The sequence below is a fragment of the Callithrix jacchus genome, chromosome 1 (assembly GCF_049354715.1).
Source record: "Callithrix jacchus isolate 240 chromosome 1, calJac240_pri, whole genome shotgun sequence".
Taxonomy (NCBI): Eukaryota; Metazoa; Chordata; class Mammalia; order Primates; family Cebidae; genus Callithrix; species Callithrix jacchus.
The window spans coordinates 154,610,268-154,628,598 of NC_133502.1; the positions used below are offsets into that span (position 1 = coordinate 154,610,268).

The following is an 18,331-nucleotide window of genomic DNA, read 5'->3' on the forward strand; positions in this document are numbered from 1 at the left end:
AATCAGACTTAAGGAGACTAACAATAATTTAATAATATTATTTCAAATCTAGTATATATTAAAATTCTCCACTAGCTCCCATATCTTTTATATTTATTTTTTAAAAATCTAAGATCCAGAAATTATGTATCCATTGTATTTATTTATGCTTTAGACTCTTTGATCTAGAACAGTCCTCATACCTTTTCATTTTAATGATACTGATACTTTAGAAGAGTTCAGACCTTGCAATATGTTCTACATACTGAATTCTGATTGTTTTCTTGTGGTATCATCTAAGATTTTTCTCTATTCATTGTATATGTAGACACAAGGACTAGTGCTTGAAAATATTTAGATTATTTTTAGCAAGATAACTTCATGTGTCATGCCATGCACTGCACATCACAGCATATGAGGATACAGTGAATGTCCTACTATTGATGATGATAAGTTTGATTATTTAATTAATGTGATGACAGTCATACATCCATTATAAAAGCATATATACTCTTCAAAGTTCAGTGATCAGTCTGGGAGCAAAGGTGATACTTTGCCAGTATGCTGTTCCTCAGCTAGCACTTTTAGCATCAATTAATGATTCTTACTTGAATTGATTTTTACATTGGGGGTTACAAAATATTATTCTAATTATGCCTGTTATATTTATTACTTTGTAACTTTCTTTGAAAAAGATAATTTCACTTTTTAATGTTACTATGAATTCATACATTTATTTTGAATTAAATGTTATGGTTGATTGTAGTGATTAGTCTTTTTGATGCTGAAATTATTCCCAGTTTTGCTAGTAGCAACACCTTTCAGCTGGTTCTTGTGTTCTTTTGACATTATCCCTTTAGTTTTCTGGCAAAATAAAGTATCTAGGATTAACCTTTGTACTTTTCTGTCCCAAACATAGAATTAGCCGTTTTTTCAAGAAGGTGTTATTCCCATAAGTGGGAACTGGCAATTAGAAACCAAGATGTATACTAGGTGTGCTTATTAATGGTGGCTCATCAGTCATTCTAACCTGTTTTAATGTAAAGAGCTGGCATATATCATGGACCTTCAAAAAGTTCTTGGAAAATGTGTATTATGAAAAATCTATGCTTGGATTTTAACATTTTTTGCACCAAAATAAGCTTATACAACTTGTTATAACGTGAATGAAAAAGAGCTAGTTTAAAGGACTCAGAAGGATGAGATGGCAGTTGAAGAGAGCCCCTATTAGAGCAACATAAGTTCTGCTAAAATTCAATCAAAAACAAACATTAAATTTATGACGAAGCTTGGGTGAAAGAATGATGAAATCATTATTACTTTACACAAGATTGCTGGGAGCAGTGCCCTAAATAAATGAGCAGTTTACAAATGGATGACTTGTTTTAGGAAGAAACGAGACAATATTGAAGATGAAGCTTGCAGTGGCAGGCCATCCATACCAATTTGCAAAGGAAAAATTTATCTTGTTCATGCCCTAATTGAAGAAGACCAATGATTAGTGGTACAAACAATAGCCAACACCATAGACATCTCAATTAGTGAAGTCACAAATCTGACTGAAAAATGAAAGTTGAGTAAGCTTTACACTCAATGTGTGCCAAAACCATTACACCCAGGTCAGCTGCAGACAAGAGCAGAGCTTTCAATGGAAAATTTAAGTGAGATTAAGCTCCTGAAGCATTTCTTTGAAGAATAGTAACAGGAGATGAAACATGGCTCTACCAATACAATTCTGAAGGCAAAGCACAATCAAAGCAAGGGCTACCAAGAGGAGGAAGTGGTTTGGTAAAAGCAAAAGTGGATGGTCAAGGGCAAAGTTCATGACAATGGTGTTTTGGGATGCTCAAGGCATTTTACTTCTTGATTTTCTGGAGGACCTAAGGATAATGTCTGCCTGTTATGAGAGTGATTTAGAAAGTTAACCAAAGCTTTAGCAGAAAAATGCCCAGGAAAGCTTTACTAAAGCGTCTCTCAGCCTAACAATGCTCCTGCTCATTCTTCTCATTACACAGGGTAATTCTGTAAGAGTTTTGATGAGAAATCACTAATCATCTACTGTGCAGTCCTGATTTGAATTCTTCTGACTTCTTTTTGTTTCCTACTCTTAAAAAAAACTTTAAGGGGGTACTAATTTTCTTTCAGTTAACAATGTAAAAAAGACTGCACTGAGTTAAGTATCCCTCTCCCTTCTTCCTTCCTTCCTAGAAGATCTGTATGACCTCTTTCCAAGTCTCGTTCAATTAAATGGGTTTTAAAATATTGGTTTGACTAATTAGTATTTATTTCTGAGTCACATGGAGGACAGATGGGAACTAGGAGAAAATCTAGCCTCCATCAGCAAGGAAGAAGGGAGAGGGATGTTTGACTGGCAACGTCCTATATTTTACATTTATTATAAAAATTGTTATGAATTTCTAGGCCACTTCACTGAATACATGTACATGTGCCATTCTACATTAATATGTGAAAAAATACAAATCCCCAATGTTAGCATAACTGGTAAAGATGATTTTTTCATATGTTGCTGATGGATGTGGAAATGGAACTGTCACCGCAAAAATCAGTTTTATAAGACATTTATATGGTTTGATTTAAGAAACGTGACACCTTTACCCTCATCAGGTGGAACTAACCCAGAAATTCAAACAAATTAAATGGCTATGTAGTCAAATGGTTAATTAAATAATAATGCTTGATGGAAGTGTGGCTTCGTCAAATATGGTAATTGTGGAAATCATGTAGTAACTCATGTAGTAGGAAATGTGTTTAAATGTGTTTTGAAAGACAAATGGGAAAAAGCAGAATATAAAAGTATGCCTATGCAATAATTGTATCTTAAGAATTATATCTGCACACAGGCAAAGGCTGAAATAGAACATAGGAAAAGGAAGTCAGTTTGATGGGGATGGATGGATGGTGAACTGTAGGTACATTTCTAATTTTATTGAGAGTTTTGTTAATGTTTGTCAACTAAAAACAAGCAAATATAGGCAACTGAGGGGGAAAATCTCTCCCGTGTTCTGAACCCAACCAGATTTATCTGAGCTCTTAAGCAGTTCTAAATCTTTTTTTTTTTTTTGAGAAAAATCTGACTGTATCTGCAAGCACTTTCATAACCTACCTCACCCCCATCATCTAGGAAAGTGTAAGTCAGATTCCACAATTACCCCAACAGAATGTCAGTTGTGCCACTGGAATGTCTCATATCAAAAACTGATGGAATTGCTTCGTTTAACCACACAGAATAACTGTACCCTTGGTGCTGCCAGAAAGCTCAGTCTGGAATTGATTGCTGTAGCTCTCTCCCAGAGCACAGTTGAGTTGATTGCTTTTTGAGAAAGCCTCTTAGGGATTTACTGTCCGTGTGCCTATTGGGCCGTCTGTGCCCCTGGCTGGAGCAGAAACTGAGGAAGGAAGATCCTAGGGCTCATCAAGTGAAAAAAGGTCTTTTGAGGAAGAAGCATTCCTTAGAAATGTTCTGCCAAGAATTGGAATTGAGAATTCAGAAACACGATAAAGAGAAGGAAGAGGAAGAAACCATTTGGACATCCAAAAATAAAAGGCCAGGTAACGGAAACATAGAACTCAGCAGAAAATGAGATTATCAAAGCATGTATGTGAGGACAATCTTCTGTGTGGGCCCTGGACAGAGCAGGGCTAGCCTTCTAAAGTTTCTAATTCAGCCTAGATAAGTAACAGAGGCCTGAGAAAATGTATATGCAATACTCGTGGGTTATGTTAGCTTTGTATTACATTTGTATTACATTATGTTAGCTTTGTATTTGTGTATTAGCATTTTAGAATTGCCTTCACTGAGTACCAATTTAGTATTTTTCTCTTTGCTTTAACAAGGAATCTCTTTAAGACATAGTTACGTGAGGACTGTTGCTTTATCTTCTGTAAAGCCACATTGAAGACATCATCTGTTGTTTTGCTCAACATCTAGGTGGCGAGGTCTTCTTAAAATGATGTGATAAAATGCTTTTTAGAATTCCTAGAATGCAGAGGCAGGAAAACATTTCTCTCTTCTCATGCACTGATTAACTTCCTTTTATCCTACAGCGAGAACCATGAAACTATAATTTTAATTTTTTTTTTTTGCCTTGGGTGCCCGTAAGCTCACAGCTAAATGTAATGCTTAGATATTTTCCTTACAATTGGTGTCAGCTATAATGATCCTCTGCTCTCTCCCCTCCTCTTTCCTCCCCTTCCCTCCTCCCCCCTCTCCTCCCCTCCCCTCGCCTCCTCTTCAGTTTTTCACCATTGAGTATGATGTTAGCTGTTAGGCTGTCATACATGCCATTTGTTGTGTCGAGGAACATTCCTTCCATACTTAATTTATTGAGAGTTTTTGTTGTGAAAAGGAGTTGAATTTTGTCAGATGCTTTTTTCACATCTACTGAGATTATCATATGGTTTTTCTTCTTCATTCTGTGAATATGGCAAATCACATGTATTGATTTGCATGTTGAACCATCCTTGTATCTCATGGTTAAATCCCACTTGGTCATGGTGAATGATCCTTTTAATGTACTGTTGACCATGGTTTGCTGGTATTGTGTTGATAATTTTTGTATCTATGTTCGTCAGGGATACTGGCCTATAATTTTCTTTTCTGGTAGTCTTCTTGTCAGAGTAATGTAGGTATCATAAAATGAGTTTAGAAGTATTCCCTTCTCTTTAATTTTTTGGAAGAATTTGAGAAGAATTGGTATTAATTCTTTAACTATTTGACAAGGGCTCAAGCCATCAGGTCCTGATCTTTTTCTTGATAGGAGCTTTTTAATTACTGATTCAATTTCCTTGCTAGTCATTGGTCTGTTCAGATTTCTGATTTCTTCATGATTAAGTTTTGTAAACTATATGTTTTAAAGAATTTACCCATCACTTTTAGATTGCCCAATTTCTTTATCGTAGTCTCTCATAATTCTTTTTTATTTCTGTGTTATCAGTTATAATGTCTCCTTTTTCATTTTTTATATTATTTTTCATGCATCTTTTTTTCTAAGTCTAGCTAAGAGTTTGTCAATTTTATCTTTTAAGCAAACCGATTCTTAGTTTCTTTGATTTTGTGTATTATCTTTATAGTCTTTGTATTTTCATTTATTTTTGCCCTGATCTTTATTATAATGTTCTTATTTTTTGAATTGTAAATTGACAAATTATAGTTGTATATAAAGTGATAGGGTGCAAAGTGAAATTATGATATACTTCTAACACTGTTCCCCGATATTCTGATTCGAAATTTCAAGGTAAATTTTAAGCCTTCCTTTATGGAGATCTACCATGTCAAACTAGTAGCCACAACCTATCTAGTCTTTTTTTTGAAATGCTTTGACATCTGCTTTGCCTTCTCCAGCTTGGCCCAGTGAAAGGATGTAGATATTAAGACCACATTCTCCTTGTTTCAAACCTCAGTTCTAACTCTTTCTACTTAGATGACCATGGGCATTTATGTAACCTCCATGAACCTGTTGGTGCATATACAAAATGTGTTATTCATAGGGTTGTTGTAATGATTACACAAAAGAATGTATGTAATTCACCTAGTATAGAGCTGTGTATGTAATATCTGTTCAATAACTCTTAGTTTTCTTTCTTCCCCCTCCTCTAGAAGTTTCTCTGATTATATTAGTCTAGAATGTTAATATTATTCATCTTGCAATCAATTACAGATTGTCTTGAAGTATTTCATAGAAGCATTTTTATTACTTAGCCTGTGATATAACTAAACTGTACACCCCGTTTATTCATTTATTAATTCAGTCACTTAATTAATATCCATTTATTTAAAAGAGACAAAGCTTTAGTCGCTGATTGACATTGTAAATGTGTATGGGAATTCTGTTCTTAAGGGGTGTTCGTCCTGGTACCAGGCACATGTACATATCAAAGGAAAGATTGAGTGAATGAATATTTTAAGCATCACAAATTAATGCTGTGGCTCGAGGTAAGATGGATAGAAGGAATCAATGTTTGGAAAGAAAGGAGATTAATAGAGTGGTAGTCACAATAGATTGTGTGAGATAAAATGAATTTCTGAAGTAAAGAAATGACTGTATATATAGAGAGAACATAGGAGATAATTTAGGCAGAGCATATAGGTTTTAGACAGGATAATGATTCTAGAGGTTGACTCATAAGAAATTATCAGTGGCTATCAGGAAGTTAGAAGGAAAGAAACAGTCAAATATAAAATCAATATTTTTATTTTTAATGTTAGTGGGCTTATTGTCTTCATATGCCCTGAAATGACAAATGAGGGGTTGGAGAAGGAAGGATGAATTAAATTCTAAATGTTTTTGGTTTGAGGTAGCGGTGGGACATTCAACAGAAGTGTTAGTGAGAAATCTGGGATAAGATCCCAGGAGAGCAGTAAAAGATGTAGCTTGAATTTATCCTAGAAAGACAATGTGAAGAAAGAAACTTCGGGTAGAAATAATAAACAAGCAAAAGCCTAAATGTTAAAAGGGCCAGCATCCTTTAGCTTTCTCCATGTAGGATGATGAAAGGAGTGCAGGGTGTGCAGGAGGAAGGGCAGGAGCTGAGGCAAGAACTGTAAGGTAGGGCTGATCATAAAGGACCACGTGTGCAAGGTGGAGGATTCTAGAATATGTCTTGCAGTTGATGGAAAGCCATTCAACATGCACTCTGGCTGATCATCACATTGGGGAATAGAAAAGAGAAGAAATCTACAAGTTGAATTTGGAAGTAGATCACACAAACCCCAAGATTTGAGTTGAAATCCTTATTTTCAAATGAGCTTTTCTATATTCTGATGCTTGAAATTCTACAAGTGCTTCCCTATTATTAGACAAAATTAAGTTTTCTGCTCTGGAAAAAAAAAACCCCTTTTTTCTTCTTCTTCCTCTCCTATTCTTCCTTCACCTTCTTCTTGCAACAGAGAAAATAAGATAACGTTTCTTACTCAAAACATCTCAGCAAACTCTAACTCTGGATTCCAAAGGAGGGGAATCATTTTTCAAAGTCATCTGGGGAGATTCTACAAAAGATGTTGCCAACAGAGGAAAGCCACCCCCTTACTGCTCTTGAGTATCAGTTAGGGAGATAGTGGAGGATTTCTGCAAGAAAAGACAGTTATGGATTTCTCTTCAGACCAGAATCATCTGGCACAAATTCTGGAGTTCCCATTTGCTAGGGACACCTCCTCCTTGGTTGTGGTTGCACCTGATCTAATGATTCTATAATGAGCAGCAGCATGACATTGCCATCTTATATCTCTGACCCGAATGTGAATGTGTTACCAACAGAAAGGAAATTCAGGAAATGAAAACAGAAAGGATTCCATTATCAGGCCAACATGCCCACTATTGCAGTGCTACGAACGCCTTATTGACATTCCTATTCACGTCCAACCCCAGCGTAATTAATCACTGGTGCATTTGCTATCCCAGGCTACAAAGATATGTCTTGAAGCCTTTTCAAGTTTCTTCCAAGCTTCTTGCCTTGGCATTTTCCCAAGCTGCTTCTTGAAGAACAGCAAGCTGGTATTTGGAGCATATGGCGATGGTCTGTTTGTGTGTTCATTAAATCAAGATACCAATGAAAAGAAAGCAGAAAGCTTTCTGTCCTTTAAATGAAATTGTCAACCCAGATATCTGCTGCCTTTCCCAAGTCCTGGCCTGAAATGCCTGGCAAGTGGGGCTGTGTTATAATGACAAATTAATTCATATCAGACTTTGATCATGGCCTGAAAAGTTTTCTGACATCAATTTTCAGTAGTTGCCTTTAGAAAATCAGAATACACTTAGGTGCCTCCAATTTTTAACAACAAAAGCAAAGACATCTTGCCCTATTTGGAGTGTCAACCTCTAACATGAGGATGAGAGGATACATTTTAGGATCGTCACAGCTATGTGGAAAAGGAAGGTGATGTTGTGCATGGTCAAAACCCAACAGGAGGGGGCTCTCTTGCTGACGGGAGGCCTGTGCACAGAGTGCTATAGTTGCCTCTCTCTCCCTCATTTTCCCTTCTCTTTCCTTCTGCCATGTAACATGTCAAAAGCAAATGAAAATTGAGAGGATTCAGCTGAAAATAGAATTGAATTCTATTAGTCAGCCTAATAGTGAAGGTGCATTTGGAAATACAGTGCAGTATAGCTAATGTTTACCACTTGATTACTCATGCCCCAGGCTCAAAATGCATAATGATGCAAATTAAAACCCAGCAAATGGAGAAGCTGGAATCTCAAAGATAACCACACCTAAGTCAGGGTATGACAGGACATCTGCTCTTTAATTAATCTTACGTAAAGACTGAAGCACTGCATAAGATGCACAGTGTTTATGACAACTGTTTTTTTGTGGTTAACATGCTCCTGGACTCCCTCATGTAATTGTTGCAGCTTTGTAACTCACACAAAGCCCAGCTGAACAACCCCCATTAGCCAGAAAGGAAAATATGGGCAGGAAGGGTACTGAGATGAGAATATGATGATTTCAGAATATAAATCAAGCCAGTCCCCAGTTGCAATGTTCATTCCTTACTTATGGGGTTGCACTGGGTGGCGTAAATTTAATCTGAGTATTTTATTTTTTAACATAGGAAATTAACTGTGTGTGTTTGTATACACACTTACATTTACAATATATTAATATACATTATGTTTTATACTTGATACAGAGCTCAAAGAGCTTGAACATATAAAACAATACTTACAGTTATAGGCTTTGGGGCCAGACTGGTCTGTTTGAACAGTGGCTCTTCTGTTTCCTAAATCTGAAATACTGGGTAAGTCAGTTAACCTCCCTGTGCCTTAGTTTCCTCATCTGTGTAAAAGGCCTAATAATAATTCCATTACCATGTGTTAGGCCTAAATGTGTTACTTCATTTTCATGAATTAATTTATTTAATCTTCCCAATAACCCTGTCTCAGTGAATAAGCTAATACGTACAAAACTCTCAAAACTATGAGTGATACATTTTTAAGTAGGAAATAAATATTAGCTGTAATAATTATGAATGTATACATCATCTAAAAATATCTATTATTATTAAACCCTGGCTACTGCTCTGTAAGAATGGGTCTCTTAGTTTCCCCCTACTTTATAGCTGTCAACTGAAGCTCAGAAAGATTAATTCAGATTCCCAAGTCTACTCCTTTGGAGAGTGACAAAACAAGGATGCTAGCCCCAGATCATCTGACTTTAAATTTTGTGCTTTAAGCTTTTCTTCTGAAATTGGAGTGATGGGTAATTGCAAAAATTGAAGGGGTAAAAAAGAGGAGAGCCATTTGAAATCCATTGTAATAATGTGTTTGTTCAATTCAGCCCTACCAAATCAAGCATGCTCAGCTCTAAAGAAAATGGAGGTGATCTCAGATGTCAAAACACTTCCCTGTGAATATTACTATTTTGGACACTGGCCATTTTATAAATTTCAATATTCATTTTTTTTCTCAACTGCTATTTCATATTCCTGTGGTATTTATTCACCAAACATGATGGTAAGATTATGAAAATGATGAGGCGTCAAGGTCTTAATTTTGTTCTGACATGGAATCTATTCCTATTTCATATACAGGTTGGCTGTTATTTTCTAGCAGATGCTTTCAGGTTGATGCATATAAAATTCACACACTGTGTGGAATTAAGTAGAGGGGGAAAGGGGAATAGGAAAAAGGATGAAGGGAGAAGTGAGATTCTGGCGTTTTTTTGACACCAAAATTGAATCTTTCAGTGTAAAGATTTCAAAGCACTGACAACCATTCTCCTGTTTGCTGGGTGAGCTTCCTTTTGTGGTATTATTTCCCCATGGATATTGAGAGTCTTTCTGAGATGAGCACAAGAAGCTAAGCAGAAACAAACAAAGAGAAGGCTGGCAATGCTGATTCCCAACCACCTTGTTCCTTCCACTGGAGGGGGCTCTCTCAACCCCTTCTCTGAGGATGTGAAAACAAACCAGATGGGTGTGCTATCTCCATCTTTTGGCCTTTAGCAGAGTCTGGAACAAAGCAGGGCAGCAAGGCTTCTTGAAGACTTGCTTGGAGAGAGAGAGAGAGAGAGAGAGAGAGAGAGAGAGAGAGAGAGAGAGAGAGAGGCTGGATGGAATCTTGAATAAAAATGATAGGTTATGCTATAAGCTGAATAAAAATAAGCCATCTGAAGAATATATAGAAGTGGCATGCATGCTGCCTCTGGAAAGATTCATTTTTATTTGTCTATGTATAAAGGAGGAAGATAGATAAATGGAAAGGGAAGTGCCATTTCTGTAATGTTCACTCTGGTGAAGGGTTTGCAAACAGTATAAAAATAGTGGCTCCTCCGAAATGACGGCTTTACTTGAAGTTTATCCACCTCTCTCCCCCTTGCCCATACCCCTCACCAGAAAAAAAAGATTCAAAGCTAGCATAGTCACTGTGGGGAAAAGACAGCAATCTTTTGTATGTTGTTATAATTAACCAGGACTGTTTCATCATCAGATTATAGAATGGGATGCAGTGTTAAAAAAAGAACTAAAGGAAGAAACCAGGAGAAGTGGCCATTTTAATTGCATGTTTATTCTCTCTTCGCTTTCCCAAATTGGTTTCGTTTCCTCTGAGTGGGGTTAGTGCCAGGGTATTCACATGAGCAGGGGCCAGGGTGGATTCCAACATTTACCAGCATTTGAATTACCTCCGGACGGTTTGGCGGCCTCTAAATTTATACCCTTGAAGGCACAGCAACAAGCCTTCATCTCCTATGGAAGAGACTTGAAAGCATGCCAGAACAGGACCTCGTCTTCCCTTCTTAGAGTCCTGGCACGTAGAATCACACAAGAAAACAAAAGGCATTTGTGAGGAGCCGTCCAGGAAGAAAGATTAACAATATAAACCGAGGGGGGAAAGAGAAAGAAAAGAAAAAGCCCTTTAAAATGGTTTTGTGCTTATTTTAATAGAACTTGCACAGTCCCTGAATATCCTCTAATCAAAACCAAATGCTTGTTGCTGTACAGCACTCATTCTTTGTTCACCGGCAATGCCCACTCTGCTTTGCTGGGGTGAGGGGGGTGGGACTGGGGCTGGCTGGCTTATCTTTCCACCAGGAATAAACAATGTTGTCCTCAAGGTTAGGGCATGGGGCCGATTCAGAAACCCTGGGGAAAACACCCATTGGCAGCTGGACCTTGTTCTTCAGTCACCCCAAATGCCTGATGGAAAAACTTGAAGATTTTTTTTATGCCTTTTGATCTTGAAATTTGTCAGGGAACAGGAATAGAAAAAGGAGCTACTTCCTAGCACCCCAACCCCCCCATCTCTGTCTCTCCTTCACTCTGTCAGTCCATCTGTGCATCTCTAGCCGGGTGCTTTTCTCCTCCTTTCCCCACTCCTTTCCCCTCTCATCCTTTCTCTGTCTACCTCTGTCTCTCTGCCAGTCTTTGATTCACTACAAAAAATCGGTCAGCTTCCAACTTGATTGGCTAATGTTGTCTGACCTTGACTTTATGTGGGTTGGAAGGATTTCAGCTTTGGTTTTTATCAGGATTAGCTTTTTATCGGCACAGAAGTACCTAAGCAAGTAACTCATCTCCTCATCTTTCACCTTAGACTTGCTGCTTTCTCCTCCAATTTCACAAACAACGTGCGGAAAATAAACAGAATGATTGTGATGGTGACAGCAATAGGACTTTTACTACAGGGCAGAAGGGATGAAGCCACAATCTAGTCCCGGGCTTAGGAGCCATGTCTTTGGTTTATACTGGATGATGTTATTAAGGAAGTCGGCAGTGTGTTTTGTTTTTAATGCCAGACAATTCTTTTCAAATGCTTACGGGGTGTCCAAGCATCCTGCAAGGGGGGAATGGAAAAGAAGAAACCCAAATACACAGGATCTGCACCTTTTCATGTCGCTCTAGCTCCTTGCAGCACAAATTGACTTTGTAAGATTGGCTCTGAAAATGAATACCCAGGACATCACTCTGTGTTACTTTCCTGTGAAATTACTTTTCTGAATGAAAATATTGAATTCCTTTGAAAGCAAGTAGTATAATATCTCTGGAAATGAAAATCCTGTGGAAATCACAAAGGAAAGAAGGCTGAAGGATATGAAAGCTTTATATCTCTAAATGTTAGTCAGGCCCTGGACTTTTTTTTTTCCTTGACAACAATCATAACTGCTCTTTCTGATGTTGATACACTGAGTACTGGGATATCCTAGATGCTTCTATTACAGATTTATGTTTTATCTACCATAAACACCCAATATCATTATCTTAATTTACTACAGCATTTGTATGCCGTCGGTGCTTTTTGTGGTCTATTTGCTTAGCAAGTCTGACCTGTGGAATTTTCCTTGTCTCAAGGGGGACGTATTGACTTACCGCCAGGTGTCTGGCCATCACAGAGAGAGCTGCTGCTGAACTGACAGATGAACAGGGCAGACTCTCCTGCGGAGGCAGTGGTGTGGAAGACAGTCTCCTCACACTGCGCCAGCTACTTGGTTGATCACCATTATCCCTCATATCATCTTGAGAGGGACAACCTCCACCCTTCCTGTTATGTTGACAGATTCACAAACTGTAGAGGGAATTTTCTTCAAATAAGAGTACTCTCTATAAAAATATGTTCCCCTTTCTATCTCCTCATTCACGTAAGTTCTTCTTGACTCCATGAGTTGATGGGTCTTACATTACATTTGGTGCCATTTATTCTTTTCTTTGTTTATTTTTAAAGAGTAAAGTGTCCATTGTCAACTGAATAAATTATAAAATGCCTCTTTCAGCTTCTCCTTAGATCAGCACAAAAGCAGGCAGGAAAGAGAAGAACTAACAGAAGGGGAGGATATGCCAGCCCAATCAAGGCAACATGATCCCCAGGGAATGTTACCTCTCTGTAAAGGAGATGGAGCTCTATGTCCAGATGGAATATCAGGCCTGCTTGAGAGGCTGTGGTTTAGATGGCTGAGGTGCTGTCAGCCATGTTTGAGCAGTGTGGAGAGCCAGAGCTAGCAGGTGGCTGAGCCAATAGCTAGATTCCCAAAAGCTTAATAACTGTTGAAGAAGCTTTTGATTCTTACATATGTAAATATAAAATAAAATGTTTGAGCAATTAAAAAATATGCAGTGATCTTTGAGAGTTAGCTAATCATCCCTAAGAACAAATTAAGACCTATCACCTTCATTTCATCTCGTGAATAGAATCTTGGCCTTTTATGAAATCCTGTGGTCACAAGAGTAGCATATGTGAGCTAGGTGAAATCTATTTCTTACCTAGTAGCATGTTTCAGCTATGTAAAATCTTAAAGATGAAAATAGGTCTTGACAGTTTTCCATCTGATAGATGTATAATGGTAAGTACCCAAAGAGTTGCAGTAGCTACTGGGGGAAGATTCCTGGGAACTCAGTAAATCTTAAGGGCCTTGGACCTGCCCAGGCCAATACTTTCATCAGACATAGATAAATACTTTTTGTTAAGGATACTGATGACATGAAACTGGAAGAAATAATATAGAATACGTTTTATGTCAAAATTAGGTGTCAGCTTTTAGGGCAGTGAAAATACTCTGTATGACACTACACTGATGTATACATGTCACTATAAATTTGTTCAAACCCATAGAATGTATAATACTAAGAGTGAACCCAAATGTAAATTATGGGCTTTGGTTGATAATGGTAGGTTACCATAGGTTTATCAATTTTAACAAATGTACCACTCTACTGGGTATGTTGATAATGGGGGAGACTGTGCTTGTGTGGGGACAAGGGTATATGGGCAATCTCTGTACCTTCCTCCCAATTTTACTGTGAACATAAAACTGCTCTAAAGAAATAAAGTCTATAAAAGAGGAAATGAGACAAAGAAAAAAGATGATTTCTAGGGGCTGGAGACAGGAGGGACTAGGGTATTAATGTTTAGGGGTATAGAATTTCAGTTTGGATGATGCAAAAGCTCTGATGATGTGGTGGTAATGGGTACACCACAACGTGAATGTACTTCATGCCATTGAGCTGTGTACTTAACAATGGTTAAGGTGATAAATTTCCTGTGATGCATATTTTACCACGAGAGGAAAAATCACATGCTTCTTCAGTTGGCTGATAAATGACAACAATAACAAAAACATAGATATCAAAAAATCTTAACCAACTGGATCGATGAAATTTAACATGGATAATGGGAAGTCTAATACTTTAATAGAAGTATGGCTTAACGTGAAACTTAAAACTTTACAGGTAAGAAGGAGAAGATTTGGGTAAATCCAATCGATGTGAGAACTTACTGATTGTTCTGCTCCTGCTCCCACCGAAAGTTTCCTAGAAGATGATGATCAGCCCAAGTCCATCTCTTCAGAGATATGGTTAGTCATCCCTCTTGATCTCCCCTGCCTTTTAAAAATTATTCTAAAAGATCTCATAATTATACCCTAAATTTATGTATATCACTACATAATTTTATATATTCATGTGTTTTGGCAGATAATTAATGCTTAAAATATGTATAGATTAAGTTGCAAAATTATTTAAGTTCCATTGCTCTTTTGTGTAGCCTGTGCTGCCTTCATCGCAGGTACTTTGGGCTGGGACGTGCCTCCTTTGTACTCTCTTTTTCAGAAACCTTTCAATGCCTTAGTAAAATACAAGCGAGAATACATATCCTAAGTTGAACTTCTGATATTAATTTTTTATAATAGGTATCTGTAAAGCCATTTGGCCAGGGTGAGGCTTGTCATCAATTAATGTCCTTCAAGTGTGTACAAATGATTCCAATCTCCTATGTGTTGGTGATCAAAAACTCAAGTGTGAAGACATTCCTTGGTATAACCAGTGGCTAAATTATTTAAAAAGGATGCCAGACAAAAATAAATACAGCCTAAATAATTTTTCAGTCAAGTGGAAGAAAGGGTATTTTAGCCACCTTTGGAGGATATCACTATCTGTATTTAATTTCTAGTTACATAAAGCTAGAGTTTATTGTATTAAGACTTAATTTATTCTATCAAATAATTATTATTTGATAATTACATAGGGTGAGAGGGGGAGTAAACAGAGAAAGAATTAGAGATGATAAATCAGCATTTGCAATGTGGCCACAGGGTTAATGGCTATGGGTTGCATTTAGTCTTAAAATTTCCTTTCTATGCTGAAAGAAATTGAAAATAGTGAACAGTGAAGTGAGTACCATCATTACTCTGTGTAGCTGTAGAGTCAGAAGCAATTAATATAAAGAAAGAAAACTTCGATGCTGAACAACACAAACACAGCACAAGTGCATCTCATTTGGAAGGCAATAGAAAAACTATTGGGGTAAAGGACAGATACTGGACATTGTCATTCCCTGGCAGTTAAGGCTCCTAGGCTGTAGGGCCCTCCTACCATGGTACTTGCCCCACATTTCATTACATCACTGCATTATTTTGCTAAAAGGTCTAAGTAAAATTATGTGCTATTTCAAATATGTAAAACACAAGTGTACATAAACCAAAAAGAGCCTGTATTTACCTTATAAAAACAGTTGTACATCATGGAATATTTATTTTTATTTGTTCAGGCTTGAGGTATAATGTGTGCTATAGTAACAAACCCCAGTGTGTGATGTTCCCCTCCCTGTTTCCATGTGTTCTCATTGTTCAACTCCCACTTAGGAGTGAGAACATGCGGTATTTGGTTTTCTGTTCTTGTGTCAGTTTGCTGAGAATGATGGTTTCCAGATTCATCCATGTCCCTGCAAAGGACATGAACTCATCCTTTTTAATGGCTGCATAGTATTCCATGGTGTATACGTGCTGCATTTTCTTTGTCTGGTCTATCATTGATGGGCATTTGGGTTCGTTCCAAGTCATTGCTATTGTAAACAGTGCTGCAATGAACATACGTGTGGATGTGTCTTTATAATAGAATAAATTATTATTTTGGGGGTATATACCCAGTAATGGGATTGCTGGGCCAAATGATATTTCTAGTTCTAGATCCTTGAGGAATCACCACACTTTCTTCCACAATGGTTAAACTAATTTACACTCCCACCAATAGGGTAAAAGTGTTCCTATTTCTCCACATCCTCTCCAGCATCTGTTGTCTCCAGATTTTTTAATGATCGCCATTCTAACTGGCATGAGATGGTATCTCAATGTGGTTTTGGTTTGCATTTTTCTAATGACCAGTGATGAACATTTTTTCATGTCTGTTGGCTGCATAAATATCTTCCTTTGAAGTGTCTGTTCATAGCCTTTACCCACTTTTTGATGGGGTTGTTTTTTTATTGTCAATCTTCTTTAGTTCTTTGTAGATTCTGGATATTAGCCCTTTGTCAGATGGGTAGCTTGTTAAAATTTTTTCCCATTCTGTTGGTTGCTGGTTCACTCTAATGATTGTTTCTTTTGCTGTACAGAAGCTCTTAAGTTTCATTAGATCCCATTATCTATTTTGGCTTTTGGTGCCATTGCTCTTGGTGTTTTAGTCATGAAGTCCTTGCCTATGCCTGTGTCCTGGATGATATTGCCCGAGTTTTCTTCAAGGGTTTTTATGGTGTTAGGTCTTATGTTTAAATCTTTATTTCATCTGGAGTTAATTTTTGTATAAAATGTAAAGAAGGGGTCTGGTTTCAGCTTTCTGCACATAGCTAGCCAGTTTTCCCAACACCGTTTATTAAACAGTGAATCCTTTCCCCATTGCTTGTTTTTGTCAGGTTTGTCAAAGATCAGATGGTTGTAGATGTGTGGAGTTACTTCTGAGGCCTATGTTCTGTTCCCTTGGCCCTATATAAGGGGAGACAAAATTTCTAATGGTGCAGTGGGAGTAACTGTCTCTTGGTGGAGAAAGCTACATTTTCTGTCCTGCAGAGAAGCAGGTGGAGTGGAGATGGCCTAATTTCAGGTACTTGGAAGACTTTGCCTATAGCCATGTAGCTATGTCCTAGTCACAGTATAAGAGGAATTCTGGGGTGGTAGATTATACTCCAGATGGGGAAGGAATATCAACTGAATCATTAATATTGTCTGTATATTACAATGAATATAAACAAGGACCTGAATTTGAAGCACTGATTCAGGGTCTCCCCCAACTTACTTTGGCAGAAGAGTAGAAAGACCTGGTCAAATGGGCAGACAGAAATGTTAGAAAGATAATGGGACATCAGTCTGACTCACTGATTAATTAATAGGATGACCTTTTGTTGCCTATTAAATCTCTAGGACTTACTTTTCTCAGTGCAGTGTGGTGAGGAGGAGTGAAGGTTTGTAATGGATTAACTCTAAGAGCCTATCCAATTTTAAATTTTTAATTGAATAGCCAAAAGACAATTCAATTTTGTTCCTACATACTCATTGCATACTTTTACACTCTTTCATATATATGAATATAAACATTCATACCTAGAAATGATGTGGAAGGCATATTGTACCCTACAGCTAATACAAATTCACTAATTCTCAGTCTTGCATCCATGAAACTCAAACATCTAATTTCAATCTTCCTGGCTAAATGTATCTTCAATTACTCACCTTTTAGCATTTCCCAACTCAGTAAATTCTCACAAATCTCTGAAAATGTCAAGCATATTGTTGTCCCCACCCCTTAACTTGGGCTTTCAGAAAGTTCTACAGCTCAGAGATCTCTGTATTCAAATTCAGCCCATCCTTCAAGGTCCATTGTAAGGGAACTCATGAGCCCTGTATCTGATTGCCTCCTCCAGGAAGCTGAGCGGGATCTTGGTTCCCCAGAAGTCTACTCCTGTCTTGTAATACTTGTCCACTTGCTACATTGGGTCAGGTTTGTGAGTCTAAATATCTGTTTTGTTATTTAAGAGAAACAAGATCTTATTAATGCCTGTGCTCCCAGAGCTTAGCAGAGTTCATGGAATATGATGGGCAATCAGTTTATGCCAGTGGAATAGAATGAGGGGAAAAAACTGGTATTTTACAATGGACACTCATATAGAGTAAAAGCCTAAACCTTTTCTTTCATCACTGCAAGGTTCTACATGTTCCTCCTCATGCTGCTCCAACCACACAACCTGCTTTCTGCTCCTGGAACAGTTCCAAGTCTCTTCCTATTTTAGGGCATTTGAATCAGTTGTTCTCCACCTAGAGTCCTCTTCTCCAGCCAACAATATGCCCCATTCCCTTACTCCTATTGGATCTCTGCTCAGCAAGGCCTTCCCTGAGGCATTCTCTATTTAAAATGACAGTTTTACAGAACACCTCATCTCTTACCTGTCTCGTTTTTCTCCATAGAATTCATGACCATCTGACATACTATGTATTCTTTTGTTTGCTAGCCATGTGTTTCCTCCAGCAGAATGGAAGCTACAGAAGAGCAGGGTCTCTGTTTATCTGTACTGCCTAGAACCATGCTTGGTGCATAGTAAGTTTTGCATGTCTTCGTTCAGTCTCTGTTTATTCACATTAATGT

The 18,331-nt window shown here is 37.6% G+C and overlaps 1 long non-coding RNA gene across 2 annotated transcripts in view; it reads left to right on the plus strand.

The window, feature by feature from the left end:
- Positions 1 to 18,331, plus strand: part of LOC144579442 (uncharacterized) — a 275,742-nt gene that overhangs the window by 222,356 nt on the left and 35,055 nt on the right. Inside the window, exons 1-2 of one of the 2 annotated variants that reach the window (XR_013526976.1) lie at positions 3,365 to 3,549; positions 14,156 to 14,280. This is a non-coding gene — a long non-coding RNA (uncharacterized LOC144579442). Of the gene's footprint in view, positions 1 to 3,364; positions 3,550 to 14,155; positions 14,281 to 18,331 lie in introns of those variants that run through there. The other variant, XR_013526978.1, reaches the window with a different exon arrangement.